We start from the raw sequence: 26,520 nt of genomic DNA, 5'->3' as shown, positions 1-26,520 counted from the left end.
GGCACCAGTGTGACCTCTAGTGAACTAAAGGGATGACACCGATTGGCAAGCTAAGCAATAGTGGAGAGACCACCTCGAATGACCATTCCTGATAATGAACTTGATGTCTATAACCATCCTGGAGCCTTATTCAGTGACTGATGGAGGCAAACACCCACAGTCAAACACCGAACTGAACCCAAGGAAGCCAGTGACAGAGAGAGAGGAGCGATGAGCAAATTGGCAAAGAGTGGGCCGGCAAAACCAGCAGAGACAGCTGATCTGAACTGGGAGAACTCTTGGACCCTAGAGCGACAGCTGGGAGGCCAGCATGGGACTGATCTAGACCCCCCCCCGAATGTGAGAATCAGTGAGGAGGCCTGGGCAGTGGATCAGTGTTTATCCCTGGAATACAAACAGACATCATGTGTCCATAACACAAAGAGGGATGCTTTCTCAGCCTGGACTCTTAGGGGAGTGCCTGGACCCTACCCTGAGTGAAATGATAGACTCTAGATATCTCCTATGTGGAAGGAAGTGGCAATAGGGTAGGAAGCTGGGGGGGGGGATAGTGGGGGGATGCGGGAGGAGGGGTGGGAGAGGGAACTGGGATTGACATGTAAAACAAGCTATTTAAAATTAAAATAATAAAAAATATTTAAAAACCAGAAGCTGTAGAGTCTAGAATCAGCACTTAGAGTCTGTGACAAAATCTTCAACTCTGAGAAGATATTGGTTTGTGTGTGATATAGTTATTGTATAAGGGTCAAGAATTTAAATTATTCTACAACCAATAGTCACAGGTAAAAAACATACAAACAAAATGAGCAACAATCCTGAAACTTGAACATAAATATGTTTGGACAATTGGACATTTTCTGAATTTACCCTAACTAACTGAAGCAATAAATTTATGTATTTCAGAAAGAAGTCCCTCCAAATCTTCCAGTTCCCAAGCATGAACCATCCATGATATGTATCTCTGATAATGGAAACAACTTTAGAACAAAGTTACTCTTATTAAATAAATTCACAACTATACCCTTAAGTTTGGGGAATGCATCTGACTGTGTGTTCAAGTAATTTACCATCAGTTCTTTCTCTGGCTCTGTGGAATAAATAGAAAATAAACTCCAGGTTTTATTTCCATTCTTGGGATCAAAGAAGAAAAATAAATTTTGCATTCTAAAATTTTCAGTTACATCTTAAAAAAGTAACTCTGAAGAAATGAGAAGAATTTGGCATATAAAACAAAGATAGTAGTTTAAACAAGCAAAATCATTTTACAGGCACCTAGAGTCTCTGATTATGTTGATTGCTAAAGTCTGTTTCAAGATTCCAGTCTGACTAGTTAGAGAAATGAGGCTGGATAGTCTGTTGTGCATAACATCATGCAGAGAGGCAAGCTAAAGGAAGACATTGAAATAACTTCCAAACAGTAAGATTCACTTCTAGAAACCAGCTCTATCATAATAGGGATTAATGATACACACAAAAGAGAATTTGAAGAGTTGAATCAAGAAATGCAATAAAGAAAATTGCATGCTAAAAATACATATAAAATATTTTTTCTTTTCTTTTTCTTTTTTCTTTTTTTCAAGACAGGGTTTCTCTATTGTTTTGGAGGCTGTCCTGGAACTCACTCTGTAGACCAGGCTGAACTCAAACTCACAGCGATCAGCCTGCCTCTGCCTCTTGAGTGTTGGGATTAAAGGCATGTGCCACCAATGCCTGGCTAAAAAAATACATATAAAATATTTTTAAAAGATAGAAATAGTAGAGACAAATACAATAAGATGTTAAATATTTAGTAACAAGTTTTCACAGAAGACTATATCAAATACAGCAAATAATTAGTTCTCTCATGCAGGGTCCAGCCAGCCTCTTCCTGGGGGCTGAGCGGGATGGTGAGTGTAGACAACTCAAACCAGGGAGAAAAAAACCACACACACTGAGTCAGGAGTCTGTCGAAGTAGGATCTCGATTTATTCCAACAAGCAGGAACTTATATAGGACTGAGGTGGGGGATGGAAATCTTAGGATAGGGTAAGGTGATGTGAGGAGTTAAGGGCCAATAGTATTCCACCAAGCAGGCAGGTAGCTAGGCAGGGGGCAATCTTACATCAGATATGGCTGAGTCACCCCCACGTAGAGGTTACATGTTAGAGGCAGGTCGCTAAACTCTAGCCAGGCTCAGGAGGTTACCCTGGGCCTCACATCCGAGCCCAAAACTCAAGTCAGGCTCAGGAGCTTACATTGGGCCTCGCATCTGAACCTTTCTTAGGCCCAACACTCTCAAATGCAGCTAATTGGAAAGCAAAAACAAAAAAAGAAGAAAGAAATAGAAGAAGGAATTTACAAGAAAATAAGAGGTAGAAAATATTTGTGTTACTATTAGAGCTCTAGAAGCAGAAGAGAGGCAAAAGAATTGCAGAAATATATTCAGAATTACAATGGAGTGGTATTTTCAAGCCATGGAAAGGATGTAGAAATACATATTTTGAAAGTCCAATGGAATGAGCATAACTCAGTAGTAACAAAATTAAAAGCACTATTTAAGAATGCAGAAAAGACATCTTTAGTGTTTTCTTTTCTTTTTTATTTCCCTATACACATACATATGGCTAATAGGTGAGTGAAACTATGTTCAATATCTATCATCATTAGAAATTTAAATCTCTACTACTGTGAGGTAGTAATTTATACACATTAGAGTTAAATGGTGGTGAAGGTGTGGAGAAAACAGGAAAAAATGAATACTATCTGTAAGGGTATAAACTGGTATGACTTTTGTAGAAAATAGTATACAAATCCTACCCAAACTAAAAGTAGAAATTCAATGAACCAGCAATCATTTTCCATGGAAAGTAGCCAAAGAATATAACCATCAAAGCTTTACTCTGATGTTCACAGCAGGAGGGTTCATAATAGAAAAGACTTGGAAATCTAGTAAGTGCATGTATTGGTGACTTTTTGTTAAACAAACACACACACACACACACACACACACACACCTGAAATAAAAAAAAAGTTGGGAAGGGGCTGTTTATTTTGACTCATGGTTTCAGAGAGTCCCATCTGTTGTGCCAGGTAGTGGAGAGCAGAGCACAGCAGAGATGTGCATGTAATAGTGAGTCAGAAAGTGAAGAAAGGGGGAAATGATGTGGAGGCAGTTTTCTCCTTCCCACATTTTGTTCTTTTCTGGCACCCGGTCCTTAGGATGACGCCACTCACATTTATTATCAGTCTTCTGCTCACAGCTAATTCCCTCTGGAAATGCCCATACAGACATGCTCACAGGAATGACTCACCAGCCTCCTAGGGAACTCTATATCTTGATGACAGTGGAGATTAATCATCACAGTATGGATGGTTAAAAAGATGAAGGCTAAAAGCCCAATATATGGAAAGGGGAATACTTCTTTTCCATTTGGCTGAATCCAAAGAACACTGTGCTCAATGAAGCAAGCCAAATGCTGAAAGGAAATAGTGCATGATCTCCCTCAAATTTAGAATCTAAGCAAGGTTGAATATATTGGTAAGGAGAGCAAAACAATAATTACTAGGAACAGGAAGGGAAACACAATGAAGCCATGTAGGTTAGGGATACTACCTTGCAATTTCATAAGATAACTAAGTACAGAAATGTAATTACTGCAGGAGGATATTAATGTAGTAATATATGCTGTAATATTTTTCAGTACAGGTATTTTTACCACACATATGACAAAAATGTAACTTTGGAAGGTAATGTATATGGTAATTTATTTACCTAGAGTAAGTATACATAAATACATCAAAATTGCATTTCATATACCTTAAAACTCACTAAAGAGGAGATTGTAGTACAATGACTTATAGTTTAACTCTTCCAGTCATTTTGAAATTCTTTGTATTCATTCATCTGCTATTGTCAATTATATTGTTAATTAACTTATGTTGAGAAGCAATGTTATACCTGTTACTTTCATGTGTGATAGTCAAGAAATTCATATATCATATCATTAGTAAATAATTTGCATTTATAATCCAATATTTGTTAGTTAAAATATGTTTCATTTCAAATTAACAGTGTTTAATTTGTTCAACCAGATACTGAACAAACAATTCGACTGTTAGCAGCAGATCTAGAGAACCCAATTTCACTGGTTAGCACCAACACTTGGCTGCATAAAGCAACCCATAGCCAGGGTATCCATCAAGTTTTCTGGCCTCTACTGGACCCTAACACACAAGACGTAAGGAGGGAGGGAAGGACAAGGGAGGGGGAGTAAGAAGGAGGGAGGGAGGGGGGAAGATTTCTGGCAAGAGGTTTATCATCACACTTCAAAATTGTGGAAATTGTTAGTTTACATAGAAGCCATATTTTAATATTATTGCATTGACATAATTTTCCACTTTATCACCTTTTGTGTGTTTACTGCTTCATATATTTCAATTAAGAACTGCCTTTGATGCCATGGCCTTTAAAGAAGCTGCATTTTTATATAAGATCAAAGCAGAATAAGAAGTCATAAAATACCAAAATCTGAAATTAATTTTGGGTTATAGTGTGGAAATACCAATATCAAAGCAAGACTAAAGATCCTTGACTACAGATGCCATGGATGAGATTTTTAAAGCACAAAGTCAAGTGCATGAGAAACAATGGTGTAATACTTCCTTAAAAGTACATAACATGGTTTTTTACTGGACAGCTTCTTCATTGACTTAGCAACCTAGACACCAGTATGTCAGCTTTCCAAATGGCAGTCTCTTCATATATAGAATACATTTAAAATATAATAGCATAATTCCAGCAACACCTTCTTTGAATGTCTGGCCACGCCTTTCTGTTACAGCATTCCTTTCTCATGATGGATCCCTCATCTCAAAGCTTGTTATAAGACAGCCGCAGCCAATGAATATATTTTAAAACTTTGCCCCTTATGCTAAAATCTAGAAAAGGAACAGTAAAGAAATCAACAGAGAGTATGCCCTGAACACTTTTGTTTGTTTGTTTGCTGTTTTGTTTTGTTTTTGAGACATGGTTGCTTTGTATTGCTTTGGAGGTTGTACTGGAACTCGCTCTGTAGACCAGACTGGCCTCAAACTCACAAAGATCCGCCTCCCTCTGCCTTCTGAGTGCTGAGATTAAAGGCTTGATCTACCAACACCCGGACACTCTGAACACTTTGAAGATCTACTATATGTTACACATTCTGGTAGATACTGGAACTCTAAATAAAGAGTAAAACTATAGACTAAAAAGATAGACAGACACAAGTAAATATTAACTCACCAAGAAGGAACTTATCACTACAGCTTTGTAATATTTCTTGGAGGATCAAACCACTGAAGTTATATACAGGATCCCAATGATGATATTATTTTAGTCAAAGCTAGGATTATATATATATATATATATATATATATATATATATATATATGTATGTATATATATGTTTTTCGAGACAGGATTTCTCTATATTGTTTTGGAGGGTGTCCTAGAACTCGCTCTGTAGACCAGGCTGGCCTCGAAATCACAGAGATCAACCTGCCTCTGCCTCCTGAGTGCTGGGATTAAAGGCATGTGCCACCAACGCCCAGCTAAAGGTAGGGTTATATTAAAGTTACTCTTTGCAGTACATTTCTTGATGAAGTTGATATATTATGCATATGTATATGCATACATTATGCTATCTCTCTATTTCAATGTCTCCTTCTCTCCCCACTTCTCTCTCTTTTATCTCCCATTGTCCCTCTCTCTCTCATACACATACACACACAAGCAAATGTAGTTCAGATAAAAAGGCTGGGAATTAATTTCACAAGCACATTTAAAGAAAAATAATCTCACAAAGTAGAGAAAAATGAAAATAAAATACATTTTACTTCTTCAAGTAATTGCATAATTCTATTACTTGCCTTATTGAAAAACTGTCCTTGATTATTATTTGATGGAAAATTTTCCTTCTTCAACATGCTCTTAAAATCCACTGCATTCTGCTAATTTCCAAATTCATAGAAACTGTCTTTCCTTTCCACATAACACACTCCCTTCATTTATTTTCTCACCACAAGCAGATGGACTTACATTACTGGTTTATCAGCTGCATAACAGAAACATGGGGAAGATGATTAGGTCTCATGAACATCTGTTAATTAATAAATTGAAATTACTGTTTACAAAATTTGTCATGCAACATGAAGCATAGTAGGCACACCACTTATTCAGTAAATTATAGGAATGAACTGATAAACTCCTGGTCTCCTTCACCATTGCTAGTGAAAAATACTCTTGGGTTTCACAAAATAGTCAATCACTTCTAATTTATTCTAACATGGGTTTGAGATAAATTCTTACTAATATTTTGGTGTTCCAAATGATACTATTTGGGAAAAATATGAACTCAAATGGAGTCTAATAATGTATTCTTGCAAAATTTTATATTTTAACCATAGAGCTCATATTTAGAAATTAAAAGTCACAATTTTAATATTATGAATATATTCTCAAGTTTTACCATCAAAAAATTGTTGGGCAGGGCATTGTGGCACATAACTCTATTCCTACCATTCTGAAGGCAGATTTCTGTGAGTTTGAGGCTAGTCTGGCCTGCAATTAGTTGAAAAACCAGTAAAGTGACACAGAGAGATTCTGTAAGAGAAGACTGTTAGGAAAAAATGTACATAATATTAAATTGAAGTTTTTTGAGGGTCAGAAGGATACCAAACAAATCTTCACCATATCATCTCATTTCCCCCCTTAATGTAATTTTCTCTCTTGCTCAATTTTTCCTAACCCAAGACAGACAGCTTCCTATCTTCTGTACCAGAACATATTAACGTACTTTGCACAGATATAGTCAGCAATCTCTCATTCTTTCAAGAAATAAAATCATTCAGTATGTGAGTGGCACATACCAAAATTTGTAATTTATCTAAACACCAATTTCCTTTGTGCCATTTTGCATGTATATAGAAACTATCCTTTGCAGCAAAGAAAAGAGAAATGTCTTAAATATCAAATGGATTTGATTATTATGAGAAAATAAACCCAGCAGAGCTTGTAGTAATTAATGGGACTCAATGTAGAACATGCCTTCCTGATCTGGCAGTGAGGTCAGGATATTTTTTTCCGAGAAATGATCAGGTTACATACTAAGTAAAGATAACAGTGCTGTTTTATAACAATTCAATTTTATAATTCAAGTAAAGATTATTAAGTTTTATCATGATACTTTAAAAATAGTCCCAACCCTGTTCTATGTAAGAAAAGTTGCACTAGGGTTTGAAGTGGCTTAAGATAAGTGTAGTTTTTCAGAACACATTTCATGGACCTCTTTTGACTGTACATTAGCACATATTTAATACATTGACTGTATTATTCTCTAAGACTAACAATGGACTCCAGGGCTCCTTACAACACTCCCATGTTTATATTTATCCTGCTGTCATTCACAGTCCATAGGATTCAAAGTGTCCTTGTGATTTAAACTCTATGAAATTTCCAGTTATTTGAAAAGGTTATTGAGGTTATTATACTGAAAAGAAGCATTTGGAAATGGACATTTAAAGCATGTTATATTCCTATAAAAAGAATAGTTACAGTTACACTATTCAGGGAATCACACTCATCCTAGAAGCCATAGGTGGTCAAATAAAGAGCCTCATGCAGGGTTAAGGGATACTTCCCCTTGAGTTGTTGGTTCAGGGTGCCCTAAAGATCCCCAGAACAATATAACTATTATGTTTGCTTTTATTGTCCAACAATACTTGTTAAGATCATGTTACTGAAGACACCATATACCTTGGTCAAAACACATGAAGAATTAAGTTGCTACTGAACAGAGGGCTTCCTCCCTGTGTGCCTGCTTTCATAGTAAAGCAACTAGCCGTGCATGCTGTTGAAGTTGAAAATTCATCAACAGTCGTGTAGAGCTGCGAATTTCCAAACCACAATAACCACAAGCATGGCAAAATATGACTTTGGGTTAATAATGGTACAACTATTAGGGGTAATAGCTCTGATGGAATTTAAGGTGCCTCCATAAGAACAACATATTCATGGTACTGTAGCCCAGGCCAAGAGGCCATGGTTGTTGAGTTCATAGGTCCCCAAAGTAAACCTATTTCTGTTAATTGTTAAATGGACATAATATTAAACTGACTTTTCAGTTAATGTGCTTTATACCCATAGATTGATGCATCTCTCAGGCATCATTAGTGAAGTGTGTGTGTATATATGTGTGCATGTTTGTGTGTGTGTGTGTGTGTTGCACAACTGATAATGCAAACACTCATGACTGGACAAAGTGCAAAAAGTAAGTGTCTGTGAAATTCACAATCACAAATGGGAAACTGATATCAAACCCCTGTACCCCAGATCTCAGGGATCTTTGCAGAAGGTTGGGGTAGAAAGCTACTAGGAGCCAGAAGTCCAGAAAGAATGGAGTAAAATGGTATTTTCCAGACCAGGCAAGATTGCTAAAATCACTAACTCATAGGTCAAGATCAAGTCAGTCATCAGAGGCTCATGGCCAGACATTACTCAGAGAAAGAAAGAGATATTGAAACACACAGTTCTAGATAGTATGTCTCCACAAAATCCCTCCTATCTGAGCTCAGAAAACTCCATAGAAGAGGAAGTCAAAAGAGTATAATAGTCAGAACAGATTGAGGACATCAGGAAAACAAGGCTTTCTAAAGCAGCTGAGCAAAGCTTTATGATCTCACAGAGACTGAAGTACCATGCAAAAAACTGCACATGTCTGCACCAGATATGTTTATTTTAACATAGCTTTCAGTTTAATGTTTTTTATGGGAGTCCTGAGTGTATAAAGGAGTAGGTCTCTATCTCCTGTGCTTTCTCTTGTGCTCAATTCCTTTTCTTGGGTTTCCTTGTCCAGATTTTGTGTGATGGTATTTATTTTAGCATATTATATTTTACTTTGCTATGTGTTGTTACTATCTTTTAGAAGCCCGTTCTTTTCTAACAAAAGGAGAAAAGGAGTAGTTAAAGATTTGAGGGTGTTAGGAAGCAACTGAGTGGAATAGTGATAGGGAATGTCTTTCTGAATGCGGGGAATATATGGCCGTTAGCATATTCACCAATCAGGGAGTTTAGGCAGGACTACCAGACTAGGACAATGCTGGAAAGAGTAATGCAGTAAGTCACCAAAAGAGATGCCATGTAGCCACCAAAGGAGTAACATACCAGAGCATTATGGGTAAGCCACAACCTCTTCTCAATATATAGTTTAATAGAAATGCATTAATAATTAAGAGAGAGCTAACTACTAAGAAGCCTGAGTCATTGGTTAAACAGGTAATAATAAAAATGAACATCTGTGTGTTTATATGGCACTAAGTGGCTTTGGGCCAGGTGGAACAGAAATTTCCATCTAAAGACTATAAGGAGGGCAAACTGTAATAGAGACATATTTTATGAGAATAGAAAACTTTATGAGAACAGAAATAGAAAAGTGTCATAATAATATCACACATATGTAAAGAGAAGCCTTCCCGCCAGCCTGGTTCCAGAACCGGCATCAGTCCCAAATAAACACACAGGAGGCTATATTAATTATGAAGCTGTTGGCCTTGCTTGTTTCTTACTTGTTGGGAGAAGTCCTGTGCATTTGTCAATAAAGACTGTCTGGCCAATAGGAATCTAGATAGGTAGGACTATGAGTCCAGGAGGACTCTGGGAAGGAGAAACACAGGGAGAGTCAAGATGTAACGCCATGGGGGTAGGAAGCCTGGAACTATTCTCCGGTAAGAGAAATACTTAGATTAACAATTATGGGGTAATTACTTAAGTCAGAGCTAGCCAGTAAGAGACAAGCAAGGCCAACAGCTTCATAATTAATATAGCCTCCTGTGTGTTTATTTGGGGACTACAAAGCGGCAGAGCCCAGGCGACTGGTGGGGGATAAACCAAAGCAGCCAGCAAAGAAAAAGCTTCTCTTAACAAAATGGTTGTCAGGAGCGGGATTGAATTTCCACGCAAAATGACAAAAGCTTTAAAGGAATTTTAGAAACAGAAGAACAGAGAGAAGCACAGATTTTTGGTAGCAGCATTTTCTCAGGGGGGGCTCTGTTTTGCTATCGACAAGCCGAGATTCACGTGGCTCACTTACCGGAGTCTTCCTGATTTGGCATTAAAAAAAAAAAAAAACAGCAAGGTTGTTTTAAGAGACTCTGCTAACGATTGAAAGGTGTGTACGTACAGCTGGAAGTGGCAGCTTTTGCTGGATGTCAGCATGGACTGAGGCGATAAGTTGAAACCACGCTTATGCCCGCCATCTTGAAAAAAAAAGGCAGTTTAAAACAGCCACAGTTTTACAGATAGGACACATGGCCAGAAAAACATAAAGATTTACAATAAAGTCAGACTTGGATGAACAAAACATCTAAAGGTTTACAGTGTGTTTAAAAATATACGTGAGATTGAGAGAGAAAATGAAACGGCAAAGTGGTATATAAATACAAAAGCTGGCATTGTGGTGGCACACGCCGGTAGGATTTACTCCAGAGACAGAGGCAGAGGCAGGCAGATTTCCAAAGAGAAATCCTGTCTCAAAGAAAAATAAATAAAAGTAAAATAAATAAAGTAATAATAGATAAATAAATAAGCCACGCAAAGATGGAAAATACACAGAGAGTCTGGATACTGTACGCTATTGTGTTTTTCAGTTTTTTCATTGCTAAGGAAGGAACGACTGATAAAGTACACTTGCTTATAAATGCTGCTGAATTAATTCAACTTATATCTTTTGAAAATGCCTTGACTTCAAAATTTAAGTATAAGGATATGTTACTCGGAAAAGGAGTTTTAGTTTATGTTTCCACAGAAAATGAAAAGCTGAGGATTCCTTCCAGACTTCTGTGGTTTGACCAACCAAGACCTCCGGAAGCAGTGGACCAGGTGTTCCAACAATTGAAACAGCTAAGATGATGGAGCTTTACAGACCCTGAAAATAAGGACTTACACAGTTTTCTGAGTTTTGTCATGATCCCCATGGTATGAACAGCGCCCCCTTCCAGCAGGAAGCAGTTTGGAATGAGCGACGTCCTAATTCCCATCTTGTTTATAAATCTTTGTTTTCATTTAAATGGGGTTGTTTATAATTGGTTAATGATCACAACCAATCTTTTTTAATGGTAAAATAGGGAATTATGTTATGGGTATTGTTTTTCCTTTATTGATATGAATTCAAGGTCAATTTTGTGATATGTATATTTCTCCTCTTGATTAAGCATTGTGCTTATCTGATCTTTTAAAACGTAATGCATAATTGAATACAGACTATAGATAGTTACTTATAATAGTAAGAATTTATAGTTAGGTAAGTTAGGTTTTCTAGATATATAGAGATGTATTTGAGACAGATAGATAGTCTTCAAACCTTTCAAAGACCTTCAGAAAATGGCATTTAAAATGGTTTAGGGTTTTTCTTGACAATGAGAAATGTTTGCTCCGGGCAGCACCAATTACGTATGAGAGGAAGATGGGCATGGAAGAAACTTGTTACAGAGTTTGCTTTCAACATGGGAAGATTAGCCATTTGGGCAAGAAACTGCTCTTGCCTGTACTGTTTGACTGTTGCTGTATAAACTGGACATGCAGGACCCACAGAAAAGTGACTGCTGAACTCAGTCTTACAGGGTTCCTGCTTCATGGAAGAGGCTACGGGACTTTCTGCAAGACACAGAAAAATGACTGACAGACTGCCAATGCAGATGGACAGTTTGAAATTTCCTGCTTTGCTGAGAAGTGTTTCAGACACATTATGACCTATGGGCTGAAGATGGATGCTCCAACATTACAGAGGAACTTCGGGTGACTGTCCAGGCAGTAAGATATCTCTGTCAATCCTAGTGTTTATATATTATCCTTCTGTGGTCTTTGATGGAGTTGAAGACAGATAGTTATACTTACAGTTTTCCTTAGTTATGATAAAAGATAAGCTACATGGAACTTTGGATTCACAAGGATGGGATGGATGATATTTTCTTTAAATCTTGCTAAAATATTGTAACTATGTTTTTACTTGATAACTGTTCTGTTATATATAATTTGACTATGTTAAAGTTAAGACCTTTTGTTTAAACAGAAAAGAGGAGATGTTGGGGGAAGTCCTGTGCATTTGTCAATAAAGACTATCTAGCCAATAGGAATCTAGATAGGTAGGACTATGAGTCCAGGAGGACTCTGGGAAGGAGAAACACAGGGAGAGTCAAGATGTAACGCCATGGGGGTAGGAAGCCCGGAACTATTCTCCGGTAAGAGAAATACTTAGATTAACAATTATGGGGTAATTACTTAAGTCAGAGCTAGCCAGTAAGAGACAAGCAAGGCCAACAGCTTCATAATGAATATAGCCTCCTGTGTGTTTATTTGGGGACTACAAAGCGGCAGAGCCCAGGCAACTGGCGGGAGATAAACCAAAGCAGCCAGCAAAGAAAAAGCTTCTCTTAACACTTACTGGCTAGCTCTGACTTAAGTATTTATCCCATAATTGCTAATCTAAGTATTTCTCTTACCGGAGAGGTTTCCGGGCTTCCTACCCCATGGTGTTACACCTTGACTCTCTGTGTTTCTCCTTCCCAGAGTCCTCCTGGACTCCTAGTCCCACCTATCTTGGTTCCCCATTGGCCAACAGTGCTTTATTGACATATACATAGGACTTCCCCCATCACACATGCATATTAGTTTTCTAGAATTGACTAAACAAAGTCATGCATGTAGAAGCTAGAAATTGACCTTGGCTTTCTTCTTTAATCAATCTCCACCATGTGCTTTGAGGCAGGGTCACTCACTTTGAATATCAGAGGACAACTGATGGTCAGGAACTGCCTTCACTTTAAGGGTTTTTGTTGTTGTTTTATTTTGACAAAGCAACCAAAATAATAACTCAAATTTAAAATAAATTTAATTGAAATTTTCAACATTAAACCTATGCTTTATTTTATTAATAACAATACAATTTACATATTAAATAACACCATAGAAGAATTATTTGATATTGCTTTAAACGGAATTCAGAAAGGAAAAGCTTCAAATGAAAAAAAAAAAAACCCTTCTCTGAGAAGTTTTTTAAACCTTGTTTTAAATGGGCCAATGCAGCAAATGTGACTAACCATGTTGAATTCTTTTTCAATAATGAACATTAGAATAAAAAGGAAAGCTAAATTTTCAAAAATCACTGCCTAAAGAATAACCACTTTGGTTCCTTTTGGGGCTTGAAAGCAGTTTCTGTTATTTTATGACACAAAAATTTGAATTCCCATATCTATCACAGGAAGTAAAATTTTTAGAAAAGGAATTGTGATGGAAATGGAGTTGACATTAGGCAAAAATAGCATTATATACTCTTATAATCCATGTGTTTTATGCCTACACTCTATCCTTCCTTATGTCTTAATGTGTTTATAATGTGGCACTTACATTACAATACCAATATGTGTCATTTCATTAACAACAGAAGTCATGAACTTTCTTTCATTTTAATAGTGATGGAAACTGGTTTTAAATTACCAGAATATTAATTGAAATAACTTACAGATTTATAGATCCAAGATTAAACCCTGAAGCTAAGTGCTAAGGAAAATCACATTCCCTGAACAAGAATGATTTAAAACAAATGAAGCAAATAAATAAACAAACAAACAAATAAATAAATAAATAAGCACAATGAAAGTATACCTAGAAATTATATAGGCAGACGCTTTCATTTCTGATTTTATAGCCCTTATTTACCTCAAAGCAAGTCATTAAAAGAATGTGAGAATTACAAATGGGATTTACTACAAATTTACTCCATTTGATCTCAGTGTTTCTCCTTTGTTGAAATAAATATTGGTGAAGATAAGTGTAGCCTCCTTGAAAAGCATGTTTTAGCTGTCTGCAGTGAGCTGAAGTGATGACACATAGAATTCATGTTAAAAAAGAAGCTGTAATTTCAGTGGAGTTTGGTATGACAGAGTAGCAGAGTGAGAGGGTTAGCATTTAAACAGCACATAGGCACAAGAGGAAATATGTCAGTACCAAAACAATGGGCATCAGCTGAAGGTTACCAATCAGAGTCAATTCACTTTTAGAAGTCTGAAGTAGTGAACAGATGATTGCGTTCTCTTAAATAATGAGAAACTAGATTCTGAAGCACTTATTAGATTTTAAAATTATCCTATTGTAATTGGTATGAAAAGAGCTCAGTTGCTGCCACTATTCCCACAGGGTGTCTAATGAGATTCTCAAAGGAAATGGAGGCTAGTGCCACTTAAGAATGATGGCCTGTAACAACACACAAACTATGAAAAAATAAAGACTTGTTCAACGAAGCTGCAGTATGTTTTTCAGAATGTTTATGACTAGGGGATTATTTTTCACTAGCTTTGATTTATCACCAATCTAAGAAAATACAAAAGTCTACCGTTAGGGAATTCAGACTGATGTATACTGAGCTCTAAATAATAAATACTGTTTCAAGCAACTGTAAAAGGACAATGAGTCTTCAGATTCATCATACAGATGTGTTCCATGCCCCTAATGCTTACCTTAACAAATAGGTTTAAGAGTTGGTAATATCCACATATTGATTTTGTGTTATTTGTTGTTCTAAAAAGAAGGGACAATGGGAGTTCACCAAGATGGTTCACACATTGTCAAATAACAAAAGCAACAGTGTATCCTCAGGGAAGTGAATAAATTAGTGTACTCTTCAATGATAAAAGTTATGGGCTTGAAAAAATGTCAACACATTATTAGAAAATGACTATACTTGCTTGAAATTAAATAATAGACTTTCTGTAGCTATTACTCCAAATATTGCTTCTGTGTCTGAAAAGTGAATGTAAACACAGATACTCTGTCACAATCTGTTTATTTGGAAGAAGTGTGATGTGGTAGTTTGATGAATATAATGAATCAATTGGTACAGAAAAGTCTAACGTCCTTTTGTTTGTCATGTGTACAGGCTGGTTTTTACGTCAACTGGACACAAGCTAGAGTCAGCAGAGAGAAAGCAGCCTCAGTTGAGAAATTGCCTCCATGAGGTCCACAATGCTATAGTACATGATAGAACTCCTAGGATTAAGGATAGTATGCAGATGTGCTAAGATATCCCACTTATTAGGTGATTGATTTAAGTACTGAGGGAGCATATGTCAAGAGGGTACTCAGAGGAAGGCCAAGCAGTGGATTATGCCAATTGGCAGATGATTCCCATTCTGTTATACAATGGAGCAACTGGCATGGAGATTGTATGGGGAGGGATCTCTACCAGGCACTTTATAGGTTGCATACAACTCCATTAGCTTGTTGACTAAAGCCTCTTCTGATCATGACAGTCTTATTTTGTGAATTATGTGAATTATGCTTTAACAATGAGTTCACTCTTTCATGGGAGAGGAGACAATCCAGCAATTGAGACAAGGTTGGCTTTTTTTCTGTACTGCTGTGCTTCATGTGGAACTTCCTATATAGACCAGCCTGTCACCTCTGCCTCTGCCTCCATGTCCTCCTCATGCTAGGATGAAAATCATGTGATGATAGGCCCAGAACATACATACCAGAGGAGAGCATGAACACAGTTCCCCACTACCACAGATTACTGGTTCACATTACCTACATTTGAGGGAAATACAGGAGAAAGCACATTTGTAGTCCAAATGATAAATTTTCCCCTGGAAAACCTTTTTCCTGCTCGCGGTATCTCTCTCCTCTGCTAGGTAATAAGAGTTTGCTTTAGGCAGTCAAAAGCTGTTTTTATTTTTCTTAGTGAGATCTGATATACAACATTGTAAGACTAAATATATGCAGCAGCCATTCAAATTCAAAGAAGGAAGTTATGGGTTTATCAAATGCCATTTGTTTTGTAGAATAACTTTGAGGCAGTGGAAAAGACAGTGTTGTGAGAGTCCTTGATATAGAGGAGGACTGCTTTTAAAATGGATGATGGACCTTCTTCAACACAGAACCATGAATACAAAGACGTTACTTAAGACCAATTCTCATATGATACTTCATACTGGATTACAGATAAATATTGAAGTCATGTTTAGATTTGCTGGGAATGCATTTCAGCCCATCCATCATAGTCCTGTGGAAGGACAGATCTGAGAGTGATAAAGAGAAAACTGCCCATGTCTGCTCTATTACTAAGCCTGGCTAATTACTTAGCTTGGAAAAAGAACCATATAAAAATCAATTGACAGCAATTCATAATCAGTGGATAATAATTAGGCAAAGTTATCAAAAATTTACAAGGAAAACCAAACAAACTTTATTGACAAACAGCCCTGGGATAGAGTTTTATGCATGGGATTTGGGTTCCAGATGAAATTCTACCAAAGGCAACATTTGGCCCAAAGCTCTTCCAATAATCCAACAAGCACAGTTAACCTCACACACCTGCCACTTTGCTTAGTTATCCCTCTTCTTACATAATGGAATCTCAAAAAGGTATGCTAAAAAGATTATTCTTTGAGTCAACAAAAATTGCATCTACCAGAGGTATTATTTTGTTTATTGTTAAAATGATCTATGATTGTACTCTCCAGTGAGTGTGATTACAACATATTTGCTTCACAGGCTTTTCAATAAATTTTCATATATAAATTAACACCTTTTAAAAAACTGAAATCTTACCAGATGTATAATTTAATTAAAATTGCTTGAAATAATATTTTATTTACATAATGTATTATTTAAATATATTTTATTCATTGTCAAATTACTGGGTTAATCACTGAGTTTAATACGTATCATTTAAAGCACCATGACCAAATTTTCACAAATTCTGTCATTAATTCCAATGATGATTTGATGTAGCTATTGCTGAGTGAACCAGAAAACAATGAAGCCTAATACTGAGCCAAGTTTAGAGACTATTCACATAGGGAATCAAGTAGTGGCCTAGATGGACAATTAGATTACAGTGGCATTCCTGCACTATGGACAAATAAGTAATTAGCTTTTCCTAAAAATATAAAGGCTCCTTTGTAGATGAAATTTCCTTTCTTAGTCTCAATGGAGTTGCCAGTATCACCATCACACTATCATTATGGAAGCCCTTCTCATAATCACTATTACAGAAATGCATACAAGACTCTTGAACATGGGATTCGATTTTAGGGAAAATATTAAGCAGTTAGCTCAATTCTCTTTGTGAGATACATTCTTTTCAACCTTCTGGGGAAATCGAGCTAAATATAGTATGAAATAACATAATAGAAGTCATTATGACAAAATGAAGACTATTGTCATAATGATTAAAATGTAGTTCTATAAAAAGTGCTATATTACTTTAATCAGTAAACAATATGTTAAGTAATTAGCAAACTATGATCCATGGATCAAAACTAACCCAATTCCTGCTTTTATAAGAGGAGTTCGATTTCAGAATAACACATTCTTTTGTTTACATATCCTCTGATGCTTTACTATTTCATCACAGTTGAATAGATGCTATAGAGAACATATTACCGATAAAGAATAAAAACCCTTAAAGAAAACAACTGCCAAACCTTGCACTGAATTGACCACAACTCGATTAATAGGAAAGAAGGAACCAAAGTAGTAGAGGCCATTGTCACCATCATTAGTGTAAGAACACCATGACGATGTTTCAATGCATTGTTCTTATCCCTGCAGCTTAAAACCCTTCCATATCACAGGTCCAGGTTTCAAAGACAGAATTTCTTTCAACAGGAAACTAAATCTTGTTTCCCTTGATTCCATTCAAATTCCTTCACTCTTACTAATGAATGAAAAATCATATAAAGAGTCACAGGGAAACTAGATTCAACTAAAAAAAATGGATTGTTGATTGTTGAAAGTGAACATGAACACATGTCTACTCCCCAGGAATGGACAACTCTCAATTTGTTATATTCAACAATACATGTGAAAATAACTCAGTAGCATAATAAAAACAGGAGGCACACAGACTGATATATTTTGGAAACGATTTTACTCAATTGCGTTTTCTGGATCATGTATTCAGGTAAATTCCAGAGGAGTGTGGTTGTCACAGGTTATGATAGAAAGATAGAATTGATGGTGGAAGAAAAGGTAACATATATCAATAATGACCCTGTAATCTAGTGATCATTACAGAATGTAAGAACATCAACTGGAGAATTACTTAACCATTTTTCTATTCACTGCTTTCTGTATTTCTTTCTCCTTTCTTTCTTCTCTGTTCACACATATGGAAGTCAGCAGACAACTTGGAGGGATCAGTTCTCCCTATATATCATGTATGTTACAGGGATGGAGCTGAAACAAGATATTGTTTGTTTTGTTTTGTTTGACCCAAGGAACCATCTCTTTTTTCATAAATTAACTACCACATTTTTACAGACTTTTTATTTGCATAAAGAACAGTTACATCATGGAATACCAGATAATTACATTTCTGCCATGTGACCAAAGAGAATAATGGATAATGAGCTGAAATGAGAACAAAGTTAACTCTGCCTGAGCTAAGAATCACTGTGTAGATTTAATTCACAGAGATCAACTTTCCTCTGCTCCCAATTCTGGAATTAAAACCATGCGCCATCGTGTTAATACCTTTTGTTTTGTTTAATTTAATCTTACTTTTAATTTGTTAAGGACTTTTAATATATTTTAGTTAAAACATAATCATTTCTTTTCCCATTTCTTTTCCTCCCTCAAGTCCTTCCCATGTACCCTTCCTCTAACAAATACCTCTCATGCCACTCACTTTCAACTTCACAGCTTCTTTTCTTTGTTTATTATATACATACATATATATGTAAAAATATGAAATTTTTTCCTGCTGTATGTGTTTTTGTTGTTTTGTGCATACAGCTTCAGGGCCAAGTACTTTCTATTGGATGAGTAATAAAGAGGCTCATTTCTATGAGATGCTAGCTGTCCCTTTCCCAGAATTCATGCAATTTGGGAGGCCAGGGCAATCTATAGGACCTCTGACAGGGGAACCAGCATTTATCCCTAGTGCACCGAATTTGGGAGCCCATTCCCTATGGAAGGATACTCTTTCAGGCTAGATACATGGGGAGGGCCAAGACTCTGCCCCAAATGATGTGACAGACTTTGATTATTCCCCATGGGAGGCCTCATCCTTCCTGGAGAGTGGATGGGTTATGGGATGGGGCGTTGGTGGGGAGCATGGGAGGACAGGATGGAGAAGGAACTGGGATTTGTATGTAAAATAATTTTGCTTTTAATTTAAATAAAAAGAAAAATGTCAAGTATATTTTGAAATTATGATTAATAATAATCTAAAATATATCCAAAAAGTCATTTTCTTAACAATAGTATATCCATACTATGGGAATTATCATCAAATCATATATTAAACACATCACTGAACAATATTTAGGGGAAATAAAGTAATTCATTTGGTTTAGTATGTATGTTCAAGAAATGCTGTAGAAAACTAAAAATATGAAATGAGATAGAGCCTTTATGCATGGACAGATGGATTCTATGAATTACAAAGTGCTATGTCAATATAGTGCTGCTCTCTTAATTATGACAGTGCATTTACATAGAACAATTTTAAGTCTTATTTCTTAAGATAGATGGGTTCAGAGCTATTAGTTCAAACCAACAGAAAGGAAACTGAAAGATTTTGGCATCTTCCCATCTCATTGTGTACAAAGGAACTAAAAATGCATGGCAGTGTCAGGAAGGGCAGGAGGCTAACGCAAAACATACGCTTATCCTACTGTGAAATGATGGTGAGGCCCCTTCTGCAACATCCTGTGGTATGATTGCTAGTGAAATGAAAGATGTAATGGAGATGGAAAAACTCAGGAAACTGAAATGTAATGGCCAAGATGCTGAGTGCCTCCACAAAAACAAAAGGAATATTAAGGTTTTGAGAGTGAAAATGAATATGGAGTAAGAAGAGAGTAATGATTAAAATGTATAGTGCATTTCTGAGGCAGCTTCCTACTTTGAAAGAATCCTGAAGGAAAGGGATCAATAAGAGTGATAGCTCCCATGGAGTGAATGCTAACAATTTCGCTGATTTTGACTTGAAGGCTTTATCTATGCTTATTTATTCAGTCCTTAAAAGTGTTGCTTGAAGCTGGTATGATTATTTTCCCTAGAGTACAGACCAGAAAGCTGAGGCAGACTCAATTCTTGTATATAAAACCATGTTTAGAAAGTGCGTTAGCAGTTCACTTCCTCCAGGATACACAATAAAATGGTTTCTAAATTGCAGCATGTCTAACATTCTCTAGGTTGGCCTCATTCCAGGCTTCTCTAGTTTGGCATACTGGGAGGAAAACACAGAAACAGGCATTTTACAAACACCTTAAAATCTAATGCAAGAGTATCCACGAATCGCAACTAATGAAATAAATTGTTTAAATAAATAACTGAGAATTAACCTTTGACAAATTATCTTTATTATCTAACCCACTTTCCTAACATATGACAGCTGTTCAGTGATAAAACTGTTGATATCAACAATCTTTAACAGATTAAATGTTTTACATCTCCATCTACATTTTATGGAATTATTTCCATGGGAGCTATTGTCTTAAACAAAGTTTAATTGACTGAAGGATAGCCATGTCTATTATATTGTGGAAAACTGTTCCTTGTGACATAAATTATGTAGAAAGTCAACTACCTTAATAATTTATGCATTTGTCCAAGTTCAATTTGTACATACGTAAATCAAGTACAGTATTAATTCCTTGTTTTTCTTGCTGCTTGTTTTTATTTGGGTAATATTTCACTCTTGATGTTACTTCATTCAGGCCCCTTTCTTTTGTGAGAGGTTTCTTTTGACTATCTATGCCTTCTAGAAATAGTCACATATTGTTAGGAATAATCATATATATAATTCTATTGCATAGAATTTATGCAATCCATACTGTGTCAGGTTTATGTTCGTTAATGTGGTGATTATTCCTGTATAAGACTTATGCAAAATTTAGAGAACCTAAAGGAAAGATATTAAATTAAGAGTCAGAGATGCAATTGAGTATTGTCTGTACAGACCTAGGTCAATGTGCTACACTTGCTACACACCTCACTATAAATCATCAGACAATACTATTCTCTGATAATATTGTTGAAGGGTTCCCATGAGTCTTTTATCAATTTTAGAAATGTTTGAATTTTATGGATAAGCACAAAAAACTGATAATTCATATAAATTAGCATTAATCTTCAGAGCCATTAAAAATGAAAGCTTTCATTGATTAAAATTCAAAAGTAGAAATTAAAATAGTTATAGATATGATTATTTAAATTGTATTTGACATTAAGGTCTCTTTTCCCTCTATAATCATATAGTAATTTATTTCATTATTTATTTTCTGGGATTATTACAAAAGCTGGATCTTACAAATACTTCAGAATGCAAGTCAACAAGGTTCATTCCTAATAGAAGTAAAGTTTCTTATGAAACATCTTTTCATCACCTTTAGTTCATTATGAGTTCCCAAGGTTAGACATCCAATGATAGACAGCAGGGACAAAGCAAGGTTTCTCAGAGATGCTCTAACCATATATAATACATTATTGGGATGAATTATGGTGGTAGTTTAACTCCAGTGATTATAATACACTAGTTATTGCAATATCTGTATTTATCGATTTAGAATTAGCTTTACTTAATCCCAGAGCTTCATCAGAATTACAAAATTAAATTCAACCATACTGATTTGTACAAGTGTGGCCTTAGATGTGTTTCTTGCCAAATTTAGACCTGAGTGGAAAATAAAAGCAAATAATAAAAATAAATAAATAAAAATAAAAATACTATTCATTATGGCTGATAATTGTATGAAAATTGCTATGGCACCTAAAAGAGGAACTACATATAGAATTACTGAACTTGCAGTCTTGAAGTTGTCTAACACCAGTGGTTAGAACACACTGGGTGATGTATATTGTGTGTCCAATGAGAAACAATCTTCACTATACCCAATTTTAGTAGTATAAATTCATAAAATAATTCAATATTGTATTTATTTTTGTAAGAGTAGAAAAAAGTACAGTATACATTATGGTCATAATTCATTCCACAGGAATGATTTTAAAAATGCTAGAAATTTTTTCTTGCTTCCTTTAATTTTCCAACTTGTAAGCATGCCAATGACTTAAGGTTTTCAACTTCTCATCTCTGATGACAGGTGATTGTTATATAGTGTTTCTGAGAAACTCTGTTGACTTTTTTCAGTTACTTTTAAGTATTTTCAGATCCATTAAAATATAGAAATAATCATTAATCCAAATTAAAACTTATTTTATATTTTATTGAATTGCAAATCTAAACATGAAAGTAAATATTGCTTTAGATTTATTCATATTTGGTAATTTGAGCAATATTGTAATCTAGTCTTTGGATTCAGTGTTTTTCTCACTTCTAAGTATGCCAGGCCATGCAAAATCTGCATTTGGTTTCCTTTGCACATCTTGAATGTATTTCGTGTATTCCATTTTAAATGTTTTCTTATGATCTATTTTCTCACCAACCTCCATATGCCTCCATGGAAGACATTAAAAAAAACTATTCCATATGTTTTGTGTAAAATATATTGAATGCAGAAAATTGAGCATGAAACTGTCTACTTAGAAAAAAGTGAGCAGAATAATTGCATGATTTTTCCCATCCAAATGACAGGTTTAATTGGTCTTTTTGCTTTAAATTTCTAAATTCACAATTCTAGGAATCCACAGTATATGACACAATTACAAATATGTACAATTGGTCTTTTACTAATGTTTTATAAAGGTAAATATATGTTATTACAGGTGCACTTCCTGTAATCACATTCACAGCCTTGAGATGGGTTTTGAAGGATGGATGATAAAAGAGACAAGAGCAAGGTTTTATTTTTCTCATTAGCTGATAATGTGTGAGATAAAAGCTCTCTTCAAGAATTTAAACAACTTCATTCTAAAAATTGTAATGGTTGTGTGCAAAGATCTAAGCCATATATTGATATTTGTTAATATGGAGATTCTCAATTTGTGAGTTGTGACTCCTTTGAAGTCACATATCAGGTATACTGCATATTTGATACTTATCTAATATGATCCAATTCATAACAGTATCAAAATTACAGTTATAAAGTAGTAATGAAATAATTTAATAGTTGGGACCCAACACAAAATGAGGAATTGTATTAAGGGGTTGTGGTACTAGGGAGATTGAGAATCACTGTGTTAGCAGAATTAATGGCTCAGAATTAATTTGAGGTCTTAATCTGTTCATATGGTACAGCTTAAAGAACTTAAAAATAATTTAACGTATACTGTTGTTTATGGTAGTTTAGTATTTGGCTAAGAAGTCATTTCTCAATTCACTCAGTGACAAAAATCAGAATTGCAAAAGTCAGGAAAACTACCTTTGTGTAGAGATAACTCATTTATCTTCTTATAAACGCATATTATTATACTAAGCAAGTCTCTGTGTTTGTGTATATGTATGAGTGTGTAGATTGCGTTGTGTGTGTGTGTGTGTGTGTGAAAAGGAGAAAGAAACAGAAAGACAAGTGTTAATATGGCATGCTCTATAATATCAATGAATTCAAATATATCAATTGATTATATATAAAATTATGTTAAAGGATTTTGTTTACACTAAATCAGCATTTCCTTTCACAAATGGTATTATGACTCAGAACAACTTGTATTTTAAAGAGAAAAATGCGGAAAGTTGATGCATTTTCTATACATTTTTGTCTTCTTTTACTCTCCAATGAAACTTCAAACATCTCAAAATAAACCATCTGAAACAGATGTTCTATGAAAAAATCTAGGGACTACTTTTAGTAAATTCTTAAATGACATTTTTGCATATCAAATGATTCAGACTGGAGTTTCTGCTCATTATCATAAATGGACACCAATCACCAACTGGAAGCCAGAAAAACACACAATCATAAATCATAAAGGAGGCAGTAAATTATAAGCCAAAAACCATATGTAGCAGTCAAATCTAGGGGTAATTCTGGGTTTCTTGCCAAATTTTACAAATAAATATCAACTATCATTTACCAGTGAATTAAATGACTTCTCTTATTTTGTTTTCATATAGCATATAATTGTCCCTGTAAGCCTCAGCAATCTACTACATTTGTAGGTGGAAAAATTCAAGTCAGACGTGCCCTATGTCACTGACTTTGAAAGTATTTCATGTACTTGATACTTGGAGTAGGAGAGGTGCAAAGATGATGTCTACAAGTCAATCCAGTTATTATAGAGTGGTCTGTGGCATCTCTCAAAACTACTGAAAAATGAAGATAAAGCTGCAGTAGGGCCATGACTTAAACATTGTGAGGTACTCTTCCTCACATAATATTTGGGAGACTGGTCAGGAAGTATATGAGCCTGACAAACGTTGGGATAAGATACAGGAGGTAAAGTTGGATGACATTGTTGTTAACTCTTACATGAGAAAAAAAATCTTGGAATTGTTTTCCAGTTGCTCAAATGTTATCAAGTTTCTATGTGATGAATAAGCAGAGGTTGTTCTAAGGCAAGATGATTTCACAGACACTGACTGGCATTGGGGAACTATTTTCTTTGAAGATTTTGTAAAGGAAACAAGTTGTCTAAAGATTGTGTGTACATTTGTCTTCTAAAATGTGAAGCAACTGAAGGAAAATGCAAAAGTATCTCTCCAGTGTTTTGTTTTATTTCATTGGTATATGGAAGTCTAATAGGCATTTACTCAGACAGGGCAGGAGCCTTTCTCTCTGCTTCAGTGATCATATTTGTTGTAAATCTTACAGTTAGTACCATACTAAAAATCCCTCAGCCTTCCCTAAGATGCATTTATCAGGCTTATCCCCAACAAACAGAGAAGCAGAATGTGGAGTAACAATGGTCTTGGATTCTTGGTTCTTTTGTTTTTCTTTTTTTAAAAAATTTAAATTAGAAACAAGCTTGTTTTACATGGCAATTCCAGTTCCCTCTCCCACCCCTCCTCCTCTGCTCCCCACTGCCTGCTATCCCATTCCCTTTCTGCTCCCCAGGAAGGGTGAGGTCTTCCACGGGGTATCTTCAATATCTGTCATATCATTTAGAGAGAATGACACTCTATTTCCCAGCAGGTATAAAATGCAAACAGCTCCTTGACAATGGCTGCATCTTTGTTTCTATTTTCCCTTCTCATAATTAGGATTTTTGTCTGTTTGAAGCACTCCTTACTGAGATGTCTTGATGTAGCCTCAAAAAATTTCAATATTTTTAAACTAGCTTTGTGTATCAAACACATTGCTAAGCTCTTTGGAATTTCATGGACATTACCATTATGTATCGCTTAGCACTCCTCTAGTGCCTTGGGTAAATTTAAAACATGTAAATAAACAATATAGTATCTTGTACTTCTCATAAACATGATGAAGTAAACATTTTTTATTTATTTTTGTATTTATAAACAAGCTTGCTTCACACATCAATCCCAGCTCCCTCTCCCTCACCTCCTCACCTCTCCTGCCCCCCACCAACACCACAACCCCCCACCCAATTCCTACTCTACTCCCTAGGGTGGGTGAGGGCCTCTATGGGGGATCTCCAAAGTCTGTCATATTATCTGGGCCAGGCCTAGGCCTTCCCTGTGTGTCTAGGCTGAGAGAGCATCACTTCATGTGAAATGGGCATCCAAAGTCCATTGATATGCCAGGGATAAATATTGATCTACTAAGGTCCCTTAGATTGCTAAGGCCTCCTCACTGACATACATCTTTTGGGGGTCTGGATCAGTCCCATGCTGGCCTCTTAGCCAATAGTCTGGGGTCATGAGCTCCCCCTTGTTCAGGTCAGCTGTTTCTGTGGATTTCACCAGCCCAGTCTTGACCCCTTTGCATATCACTCCTCCCTCTCTGCAACTGGGTTCTGGCAGTTCAGTTCAGTGTTTAGCTGTGGGTGTCTGCCACTGCTTCCATCAGCCACTGGATGAAGGCTCTAGGATGGCATATAGGGTAGTCATCAATCTCATTATCAGGAGGAGGACATTTAAGGTAGTCTCTCCACATTATTAAATGTGATAAAACATATCATAACTGAGAGTATTAACTATATCCTTTAGGAGATGGTCCCAACAATATTGCTGGGAGGTTACATTTAATTGAGTGGAGAAAGAAAAAGGAGATTCTTGGGTAAGCAGAATTTGGAAAGGAAATTTGTCATGCAATCATGGGAAAGCTCTGTGTTCACAAAGAGCCAGCAGTTACTTGTTGGGAGAGATTTTTTTCCTACAGACATTTTATACTGGCAGTTTTCAATATCCCAGACATTTTCTATCTAATCCCCCAGGCAAAGTCAGTTCTCACAATGCCTCTTCTCCAACCAGCTACCAATTCAGTCTCTAACAGCTATCAAACAATTCTTCCAAAAGAACCAAGGAACAAGGACCTAACTAGCATCCGTATTTTTAATAATTGAGACAAAATATCCATAAATGCAGTTTTTAAATGTTAGGGAGTGATCTGTTCATGAGTCACCTGGTAAAAGAGAGTTTGGGGAAGATTATTCCCATCTACTGATATACCCTAGTTTCATAAAGGTTTTCTCATCATAGTTTT

At 35.8% G+C, this 26,520-nt stretch overlaps 1 non-coding gene across 1 annotated transcript; it reads right to left on the bottom strand.

The window, feature by feature from the left end:
• Positions 1-15,538: 15,538 nt before the first annotated feature.
• LOC121143400 lies at positions 15,539-15,700 on the bottom strand. Its single transcript, XR_005880600.1, has one exon. It is a non-coding gene; the product is annotated as a U1 spliceosomal RNA (small nuclear RNA).
• Between the last annotated feature and the right edge of the window lie 10,820 nt (positions 15,701-26,520).

This window comes from Mesocricetus auratus, unplaced genomic scaffold, assembly GCF_017639785.1.
Source record: "Mesocricetus auratus isolate SY011 unplaced genomic scaffold, BCM_Maur_2.0 Super-Scaffold_100011, whole genome shotgun sequence".
NCBI classification, from domain to species: domain Eukaryota; kingdom Metazoa; phylum Chordata; class Mammalia; order Rodentia; family Cricetidae; genus Mesocricetus; species Mesocricetus auratus.
Note: the sequence above shows the minus strand (reverse complement) of the source record. Positions and strands in the feature narration are given on the sequence as shown.